Genomic DNA, 17,465 nt, shown 5'->3' with positions numbered 1-17,465 from the left:
TGTTCCGGCACCTTCTGCCACCCTGCCCGGAGTGCCTGAGTTCTGCTATTGGCCTGAGGCTAACCCCACCAGGAGGTAACTGAGGACACCACACAGAGCCCTGGCCACGTGGAGAAAGGCACGCCCGGTTCCAGATAACTTCCTACATCCCCTGCCTTTCTAAGTTGGGAGCTGCTGACAGTTCTCCAGCAGCAGCCTGGTCTACGGTGCCAGGTGCGAGCGGGCTGGCCCATGGCAGGCAAGAGAAGGGGACGAGCCCCGGGCCACCTGGGACAGAGGGCACACCTGGCAGCCATCCATACAACTGGAGTGGTGCTGGAGGCCCACCGCCAGAGAAAGAGAGTAAGAGGGTCTCCTGGGACCCCTGTGCCCTCTCCGCTGTGCCTGGAGGCTCTGATCTGCCAAGCACCTCCTGCCCCCCCCACCCCCTCTCTCCCCAGTCCTGCCCCGCCCCCGCACCAATCCCAGAGGCCTGGGTGCAGCTGGCTGGGCAGGAGAAGGTGGCAGCTCCCCGGGGCTGAGCCTGGCTGGCCTGCTGTGAGTGGCTCCGGCCTCTCTGGGCTTAGTGGGCTGAGCCGTCAGCAGCCTTGTTTATCCCTGGGAGGAATGACGGGTTTTCCCTGAGCAGTGACATCTTGGAAACGGCCCGGCTCCACAAACAACAACAAATGTCCCAGCCCTGGCCTGGGCTCCAGCTTGCAATGAGCAGACCTCTGACCAAAACTGCTGAATACAGGTTAGGGGCTGCTTCCCTGCTGAGCCAGACACTGGCCTTGACCAGTGACGCTCAGAAGAGAAGAGGGCCCACAGAGAATCAAAGAACCAGATGGCTGCAAGGCGTCCGTTCCAGCTCCTGGTTGTTCCAAAGGGGAAACTGAGCCAGAGGGGGGCGGGGAAAATTTTGGCTGTGAGTAGGAGCTAGAACGTGCCTCAGTCTCTGGCCTGTTGGCCAAGCAGGAGCTTTTTCTATAGCACACAGTTTTTCAGAAGAGAGCTGGGTTCTAGCTGGTAAGCCAGAGGAGTTCTAGAAGGGGATGGGTCACCAGGGAGTCTGAAAAAGGGGGGACATCAAGATGAAAGCCAGGTACTCTGAGTCACCCAGTTGGTGTGACAGAGAGGTTTGGCTGGGGAACTGGAGACCTGGGTTCTCGTCCCTACTTGGCTGCTGAGTTTCATGTAACCTCAGGCAAGTCTTTCTTCCCCTGCCTTCGTCCCCTGTCTGTCCAGAAGGCACAAGGACTGTCATCTCCAGGGCCTTGGGAAACTAAATGGGAAGACATGTAAGGGCCTCCGGGGACCCACCTGGGCACGGGCACTCCCTCCTCAACGGTGCCTCTTCTAGAGAAGCCAGGCACACCACTGGCTGAGACCCACACTCGCACAAAACCCCAGATCCACCTCCATGGTTGGGGCCTATTGCAAGGGGGCCCCAGCTCGGCTCCAAACCACTGCAGTCCATGCAAAGACCATGGACATTGCACTCAAAGCAGTGGGGCTTCCCCTTCCACCCTCAATGGCCCAGGCCATGGTGTAAACACCACCCAGCCCAGCGTGACTCCTGGGTGGGCTCTCAGGACCGTGACCTCAGACAGGCTGAAGCCAAGATTCTCCCTGTCCCACCTCCTGTCAAATCCCACCCCCCAACCCCTTGGCCCTATGGGAGCAAAATAGCCCCTTGGCCCCACACAGAAGCTAGGTCTCCTCCCAAGGGATGCCGCAGCACGTCTTCAAGTCAATAGGGCCCATTCTCTGCCACCAAGCACGAGAAGATGGGCAGGAGGAGCTGACTTGGATGTCAGCGCTTGTTCTCAAGCAGAGCCCATCGAAGCCCCTTCCTACCCTGCCCTGGGCCCCAGGCTAGGCCCTTGGGGCCCAGAGATGAATAAGACCTAACAGGACGTGAACGCACCCACCACTGGTGGACACACAGGTTCTAACAGGAGGGCCTACTCTGGCTGTAAAAGCCTGGGTTCTCCAAGATTAAGACCTGGACAGAAGAAATGGGCTTTCCAGGCAGCAGGGACATGTGCAAAGGCAAGAAATCTGGAGGGCGGGAGGGCTTCATTGATACCAAGTTCTATCGTCAGAAGCCCCCGCAACGATTTCTGGTTCAGGGCCCTGAAGACTTTCCAACAGGGGGTCACTCGCCTCGGCTGTCTCCATCTTCACCGTCCCCCTGGCTGCTTCAGATGCCAGGCTGGGCCTGAAGCAAGCCCTGCTGTGTGGCACTTGGCTCCCTGAAGGGCCCGCCCCAGGCTAAGCCGTGCCACATGCTAGGGCTGGGGAAGAAGGGAGGTGCCCCTTGGCTGGGCACAGAGGACTCCAGGGGCTCTGGTGGAAAGTTTGACTATGGCCGCCGCGCCCCAGCTGGGATCCACGGGCACTGGGGGCAGGCACTGGCGCTCCTTCCTTCCAAGAGATATACCACTCCAGCCATCTCAAGAGAGGAGCCAGGCTGCCCCCAGCCACAGGCCTGAGGGCGACAGGACGTGGAAGTTTTTCGGTTAAGGGGCCAGTGGCCCTGTACTGAACTAGGCATCTCGAGCCAGAAATGTCAGATTCAGAGAGGAGCTGCAGAGCTCAGGTAGGGTGATGGCACCCATGTATCCTGCCCTCACTGCTCCAGGAGACAGAAGTCCTCCATCCCGATCCCGGCCAAAGACCTGTGGTGTGGACACAGCCCCTTTCCCAGTCTGGACCACGGGCTCTTCCACAGCCCTAAGGTCTCAGGGCACAAAGGTTCTTCCTGGACACGTCAGAACAAGAGCTGAGATGTGGGGCTTCCAAGGTGATGAAAGAATTGGCCTCTGTCCCCTCAGCGCGGCTAGCTCTGTGGGGTGAGCGGGTCTCTAACAATTAACCCCTTCGCTACAGATCTCAACTGGAGCCAAGGGAGCAGGTGCAGGACCTTCCTCAAGGGGCTCAGGAGACAGAGCCTCCCTGCTTGTGCTTCCCATGTACATTTCAGCAGAAGTCTCCGATCAGAGCCAAGCCCCCTGCTGAGACGGCCCTCCCCCAGACCACCTCCTTCCCTGACACGGAAGTAGGCAAGAGCAGCCATCCCCGGTGCCTGGAGTGCGGTCAGAGTCCCCCACAGGATCACCAGCACAGCTGGCGGAATGCTCCCTCTCCAGGCACTGTCCCAACTTGCGGCCACCAAACATTCCTTTCTCCCAGGAAGCAAAGCCGGCTGGCCAGCCTGGAAGTGGAGAGCACAAAACAGTGGTAGCACAGCCCTAGTCCTACGGGTCCTCGACCCTGAGAAAGACACACACACACACACTCACGCACACACAAAGAGCTATCTCAGAGCATAATACACACGATTTAGTTGCAACATGCCATCAATGGCTGCCCTGGGAAGAAACAATAGAAACAGAGGCATGAGGTGGCCCGGACAAGAGCCCCCCGCCCACCACACACAACGCCCTGTCACCAAGGCACCTACCCAGGACACTCCAGCAGGGACCCAGGAGGCTCCTGGCTGCCGCTCCTGCCGGCCGGCCCGCCAGCCCGGTCTCCGCTGGGCTCCTCCCGCAGGCGCAGGCGGGCAGGCAGGCGGCCGGGCAGGCGGGCGGCCGTGGCTGTGGCAGCTCCTGGCCGCCTGGCCGCCCGTGTCAAGCGGCCGCCTTCCCCAGACAGAGCTCCTTTGTGTCAGCAGAGCTATTTATGGACTTACCCAAGTTCCCCAGGGGAGCGATACCTGCTGGGAAAAGCTGAACCAAATGACCAGGTTCCACCTCCCACATCTAGGTAGCGTTTTTCAGAACCCTTGCATCACTCGCCCCTCCTCCTCTTCCTCCTCCTCCTTGCCCTCCTCCTCTTCCTCCTCCTCCTCTTCCTCCTTTCCAAACACACACCCTGTCCAGCCAGAGGCTGCCGCTCTGGATTTCTTTCTTCCATCACACAGAAAACTCTGATTCCCCGAGCCACTTTCACCCGGGGAAGAGGGGAGCGGGATGTCTCAGGAAGCGTTCTCGTCCTCAGTCGGCCGGTCTGCAAGGGGCCCCGGCTTCTGGGTTACATGCTCACACACACACACACACACACACACACACACACACACACACGGGCCCTGGCTCCCCTGCGCCCGTCCCCAGGGCCTGGGCTGGCCCCCATGTGCCTCTCTGGAGGGAGGGGCATCTGTCACTTGAGGAGGCGGCAGCCCCAGGCACTGGGATTCCCAGCCGGGGGCACCCCACATGCATGCAGAGGGCTCCCTGGTTCGGGCAGAGCAAAGCCAGCAGCTGCCGGCTGCCGCTCTGGCAGGATGGAGCCAATCCCTCGGGGCTTCCCGTCACACCCCCACCCCCACGCTCGGCTCGCATCCCAGTCGGGGGCTGCAGTTCAACTCAGAGGTCCTGCAGCTAAGACTCCCGACTGCTTCTGAGAATGTCGCTGCCTTGGGATAGGGGAGCAGCCACTTCACTCAGCACTCAGCACTCGGCACTCAGCGCACAGCAGCACCCTCCGGTGTAGCTAGAGCTGAGCCCTCGTGTGTCGAATTCTGGGGAATCGGATGGACAGAGAGCGTGGGGCTCCCTCCCCCACAACACGATGGCCACATGGCCACGAGTGAAGGAGAGACATCCCTTAACAGAGGGACTGTGGCAGAGGAAGGGGGCGGGCAGAAGAAGGAACCCTGGACTACGAGGCTGGGTATCACTGATCAAGTCCCTGCCCATCTCTAAGCCTTGCTTTCCTCATCTGTAAAATGGGGCTGACAACGCTTGACCTGCCCACCTGTGGGATTCAGAGATCATTCAATGGTCCCATGCCAGAACGTGGCCTTTGTGGACTCAGTTAACCCTCACCAGCACCTTGTGAGGCAGGGACTATTATCACCCTACTCAATAGGCAAAGAATCTAAGGTCCAGAATGGTAGCCACCAGCACCCGAAGTCACACAGCTAGCTGGTTGACTTTTCTTCCATCACACAGAAAACTCCGATTCCCTGAGCCACTTTCACCCGGGTAGGAGGGAAGCTGGGTAGCCGGGATTGAAGACCAGTCGGGCCAAGTCCAGGGTGCTCGCTCCTTTAAGCCCTGCAGAGTTCACCACTGCAGGAGGTGCTTTGCCAACACCGACAGCCACCGCAGTTAGTTATCCGATGTCAACAGTCACACCCTGGGCTGTGCGTGGGGCCCAGGCTGGGGGTGCCCATCCCACAGCAGCCCCAACCTGAAAGTGCTTTACTGCGGAGAGCCAGGCACCCTGGGGCGTCTCACAGAAAAACTGACAGGAAGAAGGCGCCCCTGTGTTCCCTTCTCACTCCACCCCACCCTGGTGGCCCTGGGCTGAAGTGCCATCCTCCGCCTCGTACTCTCCCTGTGTTGTCTCAGTGTCTCTGCATGTCTATCTCTGCCCGTCTCCCTGCCTGCCTCTGCCTCTATCCCCGTCTTATCTCACACAGATGAGCTTATGCACGCGTGCAGGTGCAAGAAAACATCCTATATCAGGCCCACTTGGAACAACCCTCAACTGAACAGGTCACTTACAAACCCCAATCAATACTTTGCCTTGGCCCTGGGGGCGGAGACAAGGCAGTCATTGCAGGGTCGAAGAACCTTCCAGATTGGAAGACTGCCATCCTGCACCCCTAGGGAGCAGGGCCCACCTCATTCTGGGAAACTAAGGAGGTGAGTCTCAAGAGAGTCCAGTCCCAGGGCGGCTGACCAGTTCCCAGGGTGGAATTTCTAGTGTTTGAGATAAGATTGCCTAGGGTGGGGGGTGGAGGGCTCTTTAACAGGCGAGGAGTCCCCAGGTTTCAGCTGGGACCTCACCTCTCAATCAACAAACTTCTAGAGCACCAACTACCTGCCGGGCTCTGTGCTGGGTCCTTGGGATGTGGCAGAGAATGGACAGGCCAGGGCCCTGTACTCACAAAGCTCCTGAGGGAGACAGACGTCAGCCACACAGGCAAACTAGTGAGTCCGTTATTAGACACTGTACCACAGTGGGCAGGACAGCTCCGCCCGCCCAGGGAGCAGGGTCCAAAATAGATCCAGAACGCAGCCATCGATGCTCTGAAGCCCAAGGATCACGAGGAAAAGACCCAGCAAGTCAGCACCCTGAGGCCCAGGAGGCTGCCGGACTAGGGTAGGAGCCTAGGGGAACCCGCGCAGCCACTGCTCTCTGTCTCTCCAGAGCTCCAGTGGCAAATCAGAGAGGCAGGTGGGCCGTCCGGGGTACAGCCTGGGGCAGGACAGGCAGTCCCGGACACTCAGGCTGTCTAAGCCAGAAGGGCTCTTGCACGTCTCTCATTGCTATTCCCCATTTACAGACAGTGAAACGAGGCCCAGAGAGGGAAAGTGACTTTCCCAAGAAAACAGAGAAACTGAGTAGCAGGGCTGGGACCAGGAATTAACTCCCAGTCCACTGCTCCTTCCATTGCACCCCAATGCTTCTCAGATCTACATAAGTGATGGTGCTATTCAGCATAGGAGGAACTAGGATCCAGGAAGTGGCAAGATCTAGGTGGCCCACAGGCCACCGGGATCAGCACCTGGGCATCCAGGGCCTGGGCCCCGTTTATGGACCTACATACTGTATTTAACAAACACTGAGGTGACACTTACTATGTGTCAGCACTGTTCAAAGCACTTCCCAATTATTGACTCATCCAGCCTTCATAGCCTATCAGATGTGATGTCTAATGTCCCCATTTTACAAATGAGTAAACGGAGGTGGAGAGATTTTGAACCATTCTCAAGGTCACATACCAGTAAGTGTAGAGTGAGGGGCCAAGCACAGTCCACCCTCCCCCATGTCCTGTATACTGGTGCAGCTCACGCGACCGACAAGCCCCCAGCCACCCTGACAAGCTGGCTGGCCAGGCGGCTCGATCGTGCCGGCAGACTTCTCACTGTTCAGACAAGCCGGCAGCAGCTCCCAGGGCTAGGACCAGGGAGGGTCAGCAGGAAGCCTGTGTGTATACACTTCCCATTTCTGGGGCGGGGTGGGGGGGAGGCGGCCCCCCACCCAGGCAAAGCCCCAGCCTCTAGCAGCTCAGGCAACCTGGACAGGCTGCTGCCCTGCAGCTGCTCGGTAACCAGGTATGTGCCCATCTTCCCTCACTGCCTGCACTGTGCCTGTGGTTGTGCCCCCCCCGCCCCCCCCGCCGCAGATTGCATCATAAGCCCTGCACAAAGGGAAGCCCACCTGCCTTCTTTTCTCCTGCAGACCCTACTTGACGGCGGCCAAGTATTGGCAATGCCCTCCCCAAGGAAAGGAGGGTCCTGGCGAGAGGCTAGTTAATAAGCTTCCCTGTCCTGGCTTCTGCTCCAAAGTCCACTGCGATCATTGTTCCGGGTTGGGAAGGGGGGTGATGCTGCTGTGGCAGAAACCGGGCACGAGCCAGTGAGAGGTGTGGTCCCAGGAATTCCAGAGCACATGACGGACTAAGACCACTCCAGCCTCCACCAGCAGCTGCTCGGGCCTTCATTCTCTCTAGAACGTTCTCCCCGAGAAGGAAAGAGGCAGGGCTGTGCTCGGGTGGCGGGACACTGAACGCCTGGGCTGGGGTATCCTGGCCCCACCTTCCACAGAGCCCTGCCTCTGCCCCCACCTACTATAAAAGAGCACGATGAACCTGAGCTGCCTTAGGAAACTGTAGTTATCTGTACACACGCACCCCAGCCTCAGCTTTCAATCTGCTCACTTAGGAATTTCTGGGCTTTTACTCACCGGGTCTCCCATCGCTGGTTTAGAGGGCTACAGCCTCCATTTGGAAAGGCCCTCCCCACAGAAGAGTCAGCCAAGACGTACTTATTTGTCATTTCAGTAACCACTGAATCCCTACACGTGCTGGAGCCTGTTCTCAGAATGGTGGGCCCAGACAGACAGGGAAGCTGCCCGCTCCCGAGATCTGACCTGGATGATGGACATTGCCGACGCTGGTACTGGACACTGCGAGCAGGGACTGTCCTGCCGTGTTCTGGCCTCTGTGACCTTAATGCCAGGGGGCACGCTCTCCCTCCACCTGCTACAGGCATGCCCCTGGCTCTTCCTAGGGGCATGAACCTTGTTCTTGGGGCCCAGGCTGCCAGTGGTGAGGTGGGACAGGAAAGAGCAGCCATCCTCAAGTTCAAATTCATGGGGGATTCTGGCCTATAGTCTGCAAAACCCAGGTAAGTCCCCTCCCTCTTACTGGCCTCGGCCTTCCATCTCTAAAATGAGGCCAGCTCTGCTCCCCAACTTTCAGTGGCCAATCCTAGGTGCCTCCCAGCTCTCCTACTGAAGGAATGAGTTCAGTCAGTGGTTTTTAGAAAGAGCACAGGCTTTCGAGTCCAAAAAAAAAAATATGAGTGTGACATATCTTGGCAAGTCATTTTAATGTCTCTGGGCCTCCCATCTGTAAAATGGGGCTATTACAATCTGCCTCACTGGGCCCTGTGGGGGACCAAATGAGGTGGTGCATGCAGAGTGGCAGCACACGGCAAGTGTGTAACAAGTAAACAACAACGTCATTGTTGCTGTGTTGTCATTATTGTGGCTATCTGCTGAAAAGGACAGAGTTCACCTTGAGAGGGTGGATGTAAAGAGTAAAGTTAAGTGGGGGTGCCTGGGTGGCTCAGGCAGTTACGCATCCGACTTCAGCTCAAGTCATGATCTGGCAGTCCATGAGTTCGAGCCCCACTCAGGTTTTGTGCTGACAGCTCAGAGCCTGGAGCCTGCTTCGGATCCTGTCTCCCTCTCTCTCTGCCCCTCCCCTACTCTCTCTCTTGCTCTCTCAAAAATTAACATTAAAAAAGAATTTTTTGTTTTAAGAGTAAGGTTAAATGTGAAAATATCTGCGGAGGGTCTCACAGACGAGTCAGCCCTGACGTGGTGCCCGGCATGTACTAATAAGTGATAGTCATTAACATTTATAGGGCCACAGGTTCATCTCACAGATGGGGAAACTAAGGCACAGAAAGGTTACATGGAAAAAATTGTGGCAAAATGGGCCCCATGGCCCCACAGCCCATGCAGGTGGTCGAGGGCCTGGCTGCAGTCCAACCAGCCACATGCTGGCCAGAGATTTCAGGCTGGGGTAGTGGTCCCTAGCCCACTGTGCTGTGGGAGCTCCAGTGTTAGGCCGGGTGTGGACTCCCAAATTCCTGGGAAGCCTTCAGCACAGAGCCACCAACTCAGTTATGTGGAGGCCAGCCTCGTGACCTTGGCTGCCAAGCACACTGCCTCCTGGGTCTGCTCGCTGCCTGGACTGCTGGGCTAAGGCTCAGGCCCCTGCAAAAGAGGGTCAGCGGAGGAAAGACCGGACTGAAAGGTTAACTTCGCCACTGTCTTCTCTGAGCTCCAGGGCCAGGCCAGTCCCCTCTCTGGGCCTCAGCTTCCCCATTCCTAAAATGAGCACTGGGGTGTGACTCGGTCAGTGCTACTCAGAGCGCGGCCCGCAGAATGGTCCCAAACTGCAAACTTCTTGTCTCTGGTTTGCAATACAGTAAGCAGTAAACTTGAGTGCTGGAAACTTCTGTAGCAGACATGGCCCATGATACCCAGATGCAAGACCAGTGGACTGGGCCTACTGAGGAGGGTACGAGGCTGGTCCGGATGTTATCAAGCCAGCATGAGAAATCACATGCGGTGTGAATTTTATAAAAGTATAAGGCCCTTCCCCACAGGTGGTTTAAGAAGCCGTGGTCTAAATGCTCTTGTTTCCATGAGAACCCGTGAACTAGGCCTCCATCACAGCATCTACACCTGCAGTTAGGATGCATGATCCTGTCACCCAAACTGGTCCCTGTCAACCACTCCTGGCTCAGAGAATGGCACCACCATTCACCCATTTGCCTGAACTAATATAAGCTGAAAGACTACCAGGAAAAACTACCAACAGAGAGCAAACAGCTAGAAAAAAAATATGGTGACATTTCTAAATTCCCAAGATTGGAAAGGGAATCCTGCTAGTGTCCATGAAGAAACCTCAGAGAATCTGCTGAGTGCTTGCGCTTCTTACAACGCCAAAGGCTAGGATGACAGATCATCACTCTCGGGTTTCTGGAGAAGGACGCAGGTAGAATTCTCTCTACTTAGGAAAGGGATGACTCCAACATGAGGGCAAATATTTTCAGACTTACAAAGACTAAGAAGGAATGCCACCCACAGAACCCTTCTGAAAAAATTACTTGGGAAAGCCCCCAGGAAAAAAAAAAAAAAATTCAGAATCAAGGAGTTGACAAGGTGGTGTGATACCTGAAACATTTACACACTTAACTGCTGAGAACATAACTGAGGAGTTAAATGCAATTTAACTTTAAATCTTTTTTTTTATGTTTATTTAGTTTTGAGAGAGAGAGACAAAGTGCCGTGTAGGGGATGGGCAAAGAGAGAAGGAGACACAGAATCCGAAGCAGGCTCCAGGCTCTGAGCTGTCAGCACAGAGCCCGATGCAGGGCTCAAACTCACAAACTGTGAGATCATGACCTGAGCCAAAGCTGGACACTTAACTGACTGAGTCACCGAGGCGCCCCTAAATAAATGACTGTTAATAACAGAATGTTTCAAAATGATAAAAATCAGGAAAAAAAAAACAGTAATAGAAACTAAAGTTCCAGAGGATTTCCACAATCCCTAGGAGGCACAGAGGAAAGCAAAAACAAGTATGAGCTTAGCTGACACATTCACTATGGGCGTTCAGAGGTGAGGACAAACTCTTCTAGATCTGGTGTTATGGCTAATACTGAAATACATTTATGGAAAAGGTGAGGGTAAAACCCCTGGCAGACTAAAATTGGGGTGTAGAATTGCAGAGGAAATTCTGCAGAATAATGGGAGGGCAGCCTTGTAATACAACGGACACTTCTCATGAAGCTACAGTAATTAAGTCTCAACCTGCTATAGGAATAGACACATTAATGAGGAAATGAGGAGCGGGGTAAAACTTGAAAAACAAAACCATACAGTTCAAGGGTGTGTGTGTGTGTGTGTGTGTGTGTGTGTGTAAAGATTATATAATCCTGTGGTGAAGACCATAACATCAAAGGCAAAAAAATATTTTTAAAAATTTATAGATATATTAGTCATCAGAAAAATACAATTCAAAACCACAGCAAGATACTACTTCAAACCCGCTAGGATAGCCATAGTTTTCAAAATGGGAAAATAGCAAGTGTTGTTAGAGAGGATGTGGAGAAATTGGAACGCTCACACACTGGCGGTGGGGAGGCAAAGTCATGCTTCCCCTTTGGGAAACAGTCTCACAAGTCTTTAAAAAGTCAAAGTTCCCATGTGATGCAGGGATCCCACGACTAGGTATATATTCAAGAGAAATGAATACATGTGTCCACATGAAAACTTGCACACAAGCATTTATGGCAACATTATTCACAATAGCAAAAAAGGTAGAAATAACTCCAATGTTCATCGATGGATGGGCAGATAAATAAAATGGGGTATATCCATGGCTCCAGTCACCCATGAAATAGGCTTCAGTCATAGAGAGAAATGAAGCACTAGCACTTGCTACAGTATGGATGAACCTTGACAACATGATGCGAAATGAAAGAAGCTGGTCCCAAAAGACCAAATATTATAGGATTCCATTTACATAAACTGTCCAGAATAGGCAAGCCCACAGAAAGCATCTTAGCAGTTGCCTTGGGCTGGGGGATATGGGGGAGGGGGTTTCTTTTGGAGATAATGAAAATATTCTAATATTGATTGTGGTGATTGTTGTACATTCTATGATACACCAGAAACACACACACACACACACACACACACACACATTGAATTACACGCTTTAAATGAATGAATTCTATGATGTGTGGATAACATCTCAAAAAGCTGCTACCAAAACAATTTATAGACATGACTGAATACCTATCAATCCAAAACAATCTGAAACATTATTTTAAAGAATAAAAAGAAAACACAAAAATATCCTTATTATATAAAGAGCTCTTGTCAACCAAAAAACTATAAACAGCCCAGTTTAAAAAAATGTGCAAAAGACTTGAACAAGCGACTCACAAAAGAGGCAACATAAATGACTAAAAGGCTTATGAATAAATATTCGACATCTCCAGTAATCAAAGAAATTATCCTCAAAAAAATGTAACAATGCAGTGTGGGTGAGGGTGTGGGGAAATGGGCATTCTCTCACCCAGACTTCCAGTTTACTTGGGACCAAGAGGTTTCTCAGCAAGCAGGACTTTCTGTGCTAAAAAGGGAAAGTCGTAGGCAAAGCAGTATACACCAGTCAAGTTAAAGTTCTGATCAAAGGGGGGCATGGGTGGCTCAGTTAGTTAAGTGGCCAACTCTTGATTTTGTCTCAAGTCATGATCTCACGGTTCCTGGGATCCAGTCCCCAACATTGCCCCTGTCAGTTCCATGATGACAGCTAAGAGCCTGCTTGGGATTCTCTCTCTCCCTCTCTCTGCCCCTACCCCGCTTGTGCTCTCGCTCTTGCGCTCTTGCTCTCTCTCAAAATAAATAAAATAAGCTTTAAAAAAAAAAGTACTGATCATAGGGGCAACTGGGTGTCTCTGTCAGTTAAGCGTCTGACTCTTAATTTCAATTCATGGTCTCATGGTCTTGAGATCAAGCCCTGCATCAGGCTCTATGCAGAGTGTGGAGACTGCTTGGTATTCAGTCTCTGCCCCTTCCTCCCCAATAAATAAATAAAGTTTAAAAAATAAAAATAAAGTACTGATCATAAATCAGTACAGCCATTCCAGGGAGTCTTATAGCAATAGGTATCAAGAACCTTTTTTATAAATATATACCCTTTGGCTTGGAAATTCTGCTACTTGGAATTTATTCTAACAAAATATTCATTCATTCAACAAATATTCGTGGAAGGCCAAACATGTACACACTAGACGATTCTAGGGATATAAAGATATACCTATAAGGATTTTTATCTCGGGTTTTTGTACCAATGAAAAATTGGAAACAACCTAAATCTTGAATGACCAGAGATTATTTAAACAAAAATATGTCGCCTATGCAATAAGATAGTCCCCAGGCACTAAAAATGATGTTGCAGAAGAATATTTACTGACATGGAGACACGGATACACTACGTTGCCAAATGGAAAAAAACACAGGTTAGAAAGTTGTGTGCACCAGTAACCCCAGCTTGCAAAGTAGCTATATGTGTGTATAAACAAATGCCTTACAGGAGACACCCCAAAACGTGAACAGGGATTATCTCTGGGTGTTGGAATTGAGAGTGAACTTCATTTCCTTCTCCTGGTTCAACTGTATGAAATGTTTTCTTCATAACAAACATGAAGCAGTTTTGTAACAGCACAACAAAAGTCAACTGCATTTAAAAACAACAACAATGAAAGAAAAAAGAAAACCTCTGCCATGCCTCCATTGGAAGAAGCCCCAAGAAAGGGGGTTGCAGAAAGTCAAGCAGGTGTTCATACTTGATCTGGCAGTGGCCCCATTACTGAGTACCTACCGCATGCCAGGCACTGGCACAGACCATCCCCTCTAATCCTCACAAGACTCCTGTCAGCATTTGGCAGGTGCTGCGTGATCCACCAGTAATTGCACAGCTAGTGAGAAGCAGAGCTGGGGTTTGAACCCAGCTCCCTGCCTCTACCTCATCTGGGTCTGCTGGCTCCTGAGGAAGGGCAGAGAAGGGTTCCGAGCTGGCCGGCCCTCTGTCCTATAGGCCCGTGTCCACCATCCCTGCAGACAGTCCAGGGGGCGACAGAAGAACAGGTCAGCAAGGGTGGGGACGCCGGCAGAGGGAAGGCCAGCTGGCAGAGGTCAGGGCTTGGGGCAGACTGGTCAGTACTGCTCGCCTGCCGGGCGACTTTCAGGAAGCCCAACCACATCCGGCCCCAGGAGTTCCCAGGCCCTGTGCACGCCCAGAGGCAGTGAGAGAAACCTCCCAAGGCCCGCGGCTGCCCTGCTAAAGCAGCAGGAGAGTCTGCCAGCTCGGACCTTCTCCCTGGGCTCGGGGACCACTGGCCAGGCCTTCCCCTCTCTGGGCCTGCACGACGGAGTGTGAGGGCTGCCGGCTCCTGGACCCTCCCAGATCGAAGCCCTCTGAATTTACGGCCCTTCCTCACATAGGGCCTGGCAGGAAGAGGAAGGGGGTGAGGCGCCCCACCCAGCTCCCAAAGGAGCCCCCTCCTCTTCCCCTCAGCTACATTCCCACCGCTATTTTTAGAGCAGACCACAGGGAGCATCTCCACCAGCCCGGCCAGGCCCAGAGCTCCAGGTAAAACAGCAGCCCCATTCATTCCGCTCCAGCAAGAACACACCAGGAATTTACAGACCAGCCAGCTGACTAGACGGCCTCTTCCCCCGCCATGAGCTGGATCGTTTCTCACTATTTCCATTACAGCCCGAAGTGGTGACTTACTTTTCCTAATGACAACACAGCTGAGTGAGACAAGGGGAGCATCTCTAGGACAATCTGTGCCCCTCCCCACCGTCCACCTGGCTGAATCTTCAAAAGTCACCAGAGAGGAACACTGGCCTAGAAGCTAGGGGTTTGCATCCTACTTACAATTCTAGACCAACTGCTTGGCCTTTGGCCAAGTCCTTACCCCTCTCTTGGTCTTGGTTTCTTTTCTTCTTCTTCTTCTTCTTTTTTATGTTTATTTTCAAGAGAGACAGAGCATGAGTGGGGGAGGGGCAGAGAGAGAGGGAGACACAGAATCTGAAGCAGGCTCCGATGCGGGGCTCAAACCCACGAACCGCAAGATCATGACCTGAACCGAAGTTGGACGCTCAACCGACTGAGCTCCCCAGGTACCCCAACCTGGTCTTGGTTTCTATAAATCAGCTTATTAATCAGTTCATCTTGGTGTAAGAAGAGGCATGATTTTCGATTCCATGTTCCCAGGGTCTACGGTTCTATCAAAATTCTAGTCACTCATAAAACAAACAATATATTCACCTGCTTTGGGATATGTGCTGAGTTGTGTTCCCAAAGTCCATCTGAGAGTTGATTAGGGTCTCAGAATGCATTTTCCCACTGAAATCACTGTTATAAATGGTGGTCAGCTTCCTAGGCTAGCCCCCTGAACCCACCCTTAACGCTCTTCCACAAGGGCCAACAGAACGGAAAAAACGTGAACATTTAAAAGACGCTGTTTTAGAAAATTTACCTGGAGTAGTTTTTGAGTAAAAGAAGATGTACATTAAAGGCAATGAAACAAGTCAATGGTGACTTCGGGGGAAGAGTCCAAAGGAGATTCTGACCACATGAGAAACAAAAGGCACTACGTATTGATTACCATAAATTTCACTTGAAAGTTAGCCTTAGGCCATAACCTCAGTAGTTGGGAAGGCTAAAGAACACACATGCGTACGTATATATGTGAAGTTCAAACAAAAGAGTGCAGTGAGTAGAAAGGAAGAAGGAAGAGGGGAAGACTCTGGGTTGGAATGCTCCTTGTAACTGGCTTCCCAGGAGCCAGCATGGAAGGAGGCATCTCTGGGTAGGGAGGAGGCAGGGGTGTGTTTATAAGGTGTGTACCGGTAATGCGGACCCTTCCCTTACAAAATCCACAAGTATACCTATGTGTCATGAGTACGTGGTATATATCAGCCTTGTATATAGCATTTGTATATATCCAGGTGCATACACTCTTATTTCAATGTGAAGACCAAAATGTCTGTTTTCTTTCTTCCTTAACATGCTATTAAAGTCCTGAGGCTTTGAAGGTGACTCTTGTAAATCACCTACATTCAACTCCCTGGTTTCTCTCAGTAAAGAAAGGAGATGATCAGAGAGATAAAGTGATTTGCCCAAAGTCACACAGTGAGTTACCAGCAAAATCAGGATTCAAACCAAGACCTTCAGGGAAACCTCCCCTCTCCCTAAGCCCCACAGACCTGGGGAAGAGAGTCATGGGAGCAGTTCTGGTCAATTCTCCTTTGCCTCCGAGGATGCTAGGAGTCAGCATGGAATACAGTAGTATCCATGACCCTGAAATGAACCTGGCCAGATGGCTTAATAAGCCGAATAGGGACCTGGGCCCTGGTCTCACAAACTGGAGGTACAACAGAGAAAGTTCTGAACAAGAGCGTCAGGAACCCTTGGCCACTAACTTGTCCCATGACTGCAGCCAGGTCATTTCCCTTTTTTGAGCCTCAGTTTCCTCATTTAAATTCTAGAACATGAGAAGCTTGACTCATATGACCCAATTCAATTCTACAACGTCTACTGAGCCTGTACTAAGGATGGGGCAGTAACTGAATAGGAAATAAATAAGATTATGCCCTCCACTGGCTCCCGAGGAGCTCAGAGTCTTGCAGATAAGACACGTCTGCTTAACGCCCTGTGCTAAGGATGAACAAATCCCATGGGAGCCAGAGAAGGAAGCCATGACCTCTGGTGCATGCCTGGAAAAGGTGTCTCAAGAGAGGGGCCAGACCTTAAAGGCTGGGGATTGCATCTTACAGGGACAGCAGAGGGTGGGCGACCTTGGGTAGGAAGAAACACCTAAATGTGAATGTGCACAGGGAGTTAGGAGAAGGGGAAATCATGCAGCGTGGCTGGGCTGCAACCACAAAGCAGGAGTACAGGGTGCCCAGGAAGAGACCTGCGGTCCACGCTGAGACCTAGGCTTTATTTCGACAACAGCGTCCCACGTGGTCTGGGTGCAGGTCAGACAGCCTGTGATTGCCGGGAAGCAGGAGCACGGAGCAATCAAAAGCAGGTGCTCTGGAGCTGGGCTGCCCTGTCCCAATCCTAGCCTCTCAGCTGTGTGACCTTGGGCAAGTTCCTTAACGTCTCTAAGACTCGGCATCTTTATCTACCAGCTGGGTGTAATGGTAGATACAAGAGTAGATGTGTAATGGGGACAATAAACCTCATGAGGCCATAGTGAGGATTAAAGAGACAACACAGATCATAGTATAACTGTTCCCCAAATCATCTAGTGTTAGTAGTCTGCCCTTAAGCCAATTGCAGGATGGTAGCTCGGCTCAGAGAAAGGCTTGAGGGAAGATAAGGTCAAGAGAGGATGGAAGGTAAGGTTGTGCTGTCTTCATTAAAAGCAAACAAGAATAGCACCATAGCTGAGGCGAAGAGCAAGACAGTGAAGCAGGTGGTCTGTCCATCGCCAGGTGGGTTTCGAGCAGGAAAGACAGGGAAGCTAGAGAGGTTGGAAAACGGTTGAGCCTTTCAGGGAAAAGAGCCTGCTTTCTGAGGGGGTATCTGAAATCCAGTCCAATTGATTCCCAGGCACTTTGGGCTGAGACTTGGAGCCAGTCAATTAGTAAAATCTGGGCCCACGACACAGAGAAGATTCTGCTTAAGTCAAAGGCCAGCTTCCAAGACTCATGCTCAAGCATACCAGGTCCTGAACCTGAAGCCATCCCTTTCTGCCTTTGGCCACAGTTCCATCGTTGCTAGGCACCCAACACCGTGTCTGCTGATTCTCTTGAACACCAGACTCAAAAGGGGAAGGGCCATCAGCCCACAGGTCCCAGGGCCCCTGTGATCCTGTCTTAAGGAGCTCCACCCTGCCTTTCATATCAAATCT

General features: G+C 52.3%; 1 protein-coding gene across 5 annotated transcripts in view; it reads right to left on the bottom strand.

Moving 5' to 3' along the window:
- RGS3 (regulator of G protein signaling 3) overlaps positions 1 to 17,465 on the bottom strand; it is a 122,451-nt gene that overhangs the window by 27,734 nt on the left and 77,252 nt on the right. Inside the window, exon 1 of one of the 5 annotated variants that reach the window (XM_039240186.1) lies at positions 3,680 to 3,760. The exons of 3 other annotated variants lie outside the window; for them this stretch is intronic. The gene's annotated coding sequence lies outside the window, so the exon portion shown is untranslated. Of the gene's footprint in view, positions 1 to 3,448; positions 3,585 to 3,679; positions 3,761 to 17,465 lie in introns of those variants that run through there. One more of the 5 variants, XM_039240189.1, reaches the window with a different exon arrangement.

Source organism: Hyaena hyaena, unplaced genomic scaffold (assembly GCF_003009895.1).
Source record: "Hyaena hyaena isolate Hyena2069 unplaced genomic scaffold, ASM300989v1 scaffold_6, whole genome shotgun sequence".
Lineage (NCBI taxonomy): Eukaryota > Metazoa > Chordata > Mammalia > Carnivora > Hyaenidae > Hyaena > Hyaena hyaena.
This window is presented reverse-complemented; position numbering and strand designations above follow the sequence as displayed.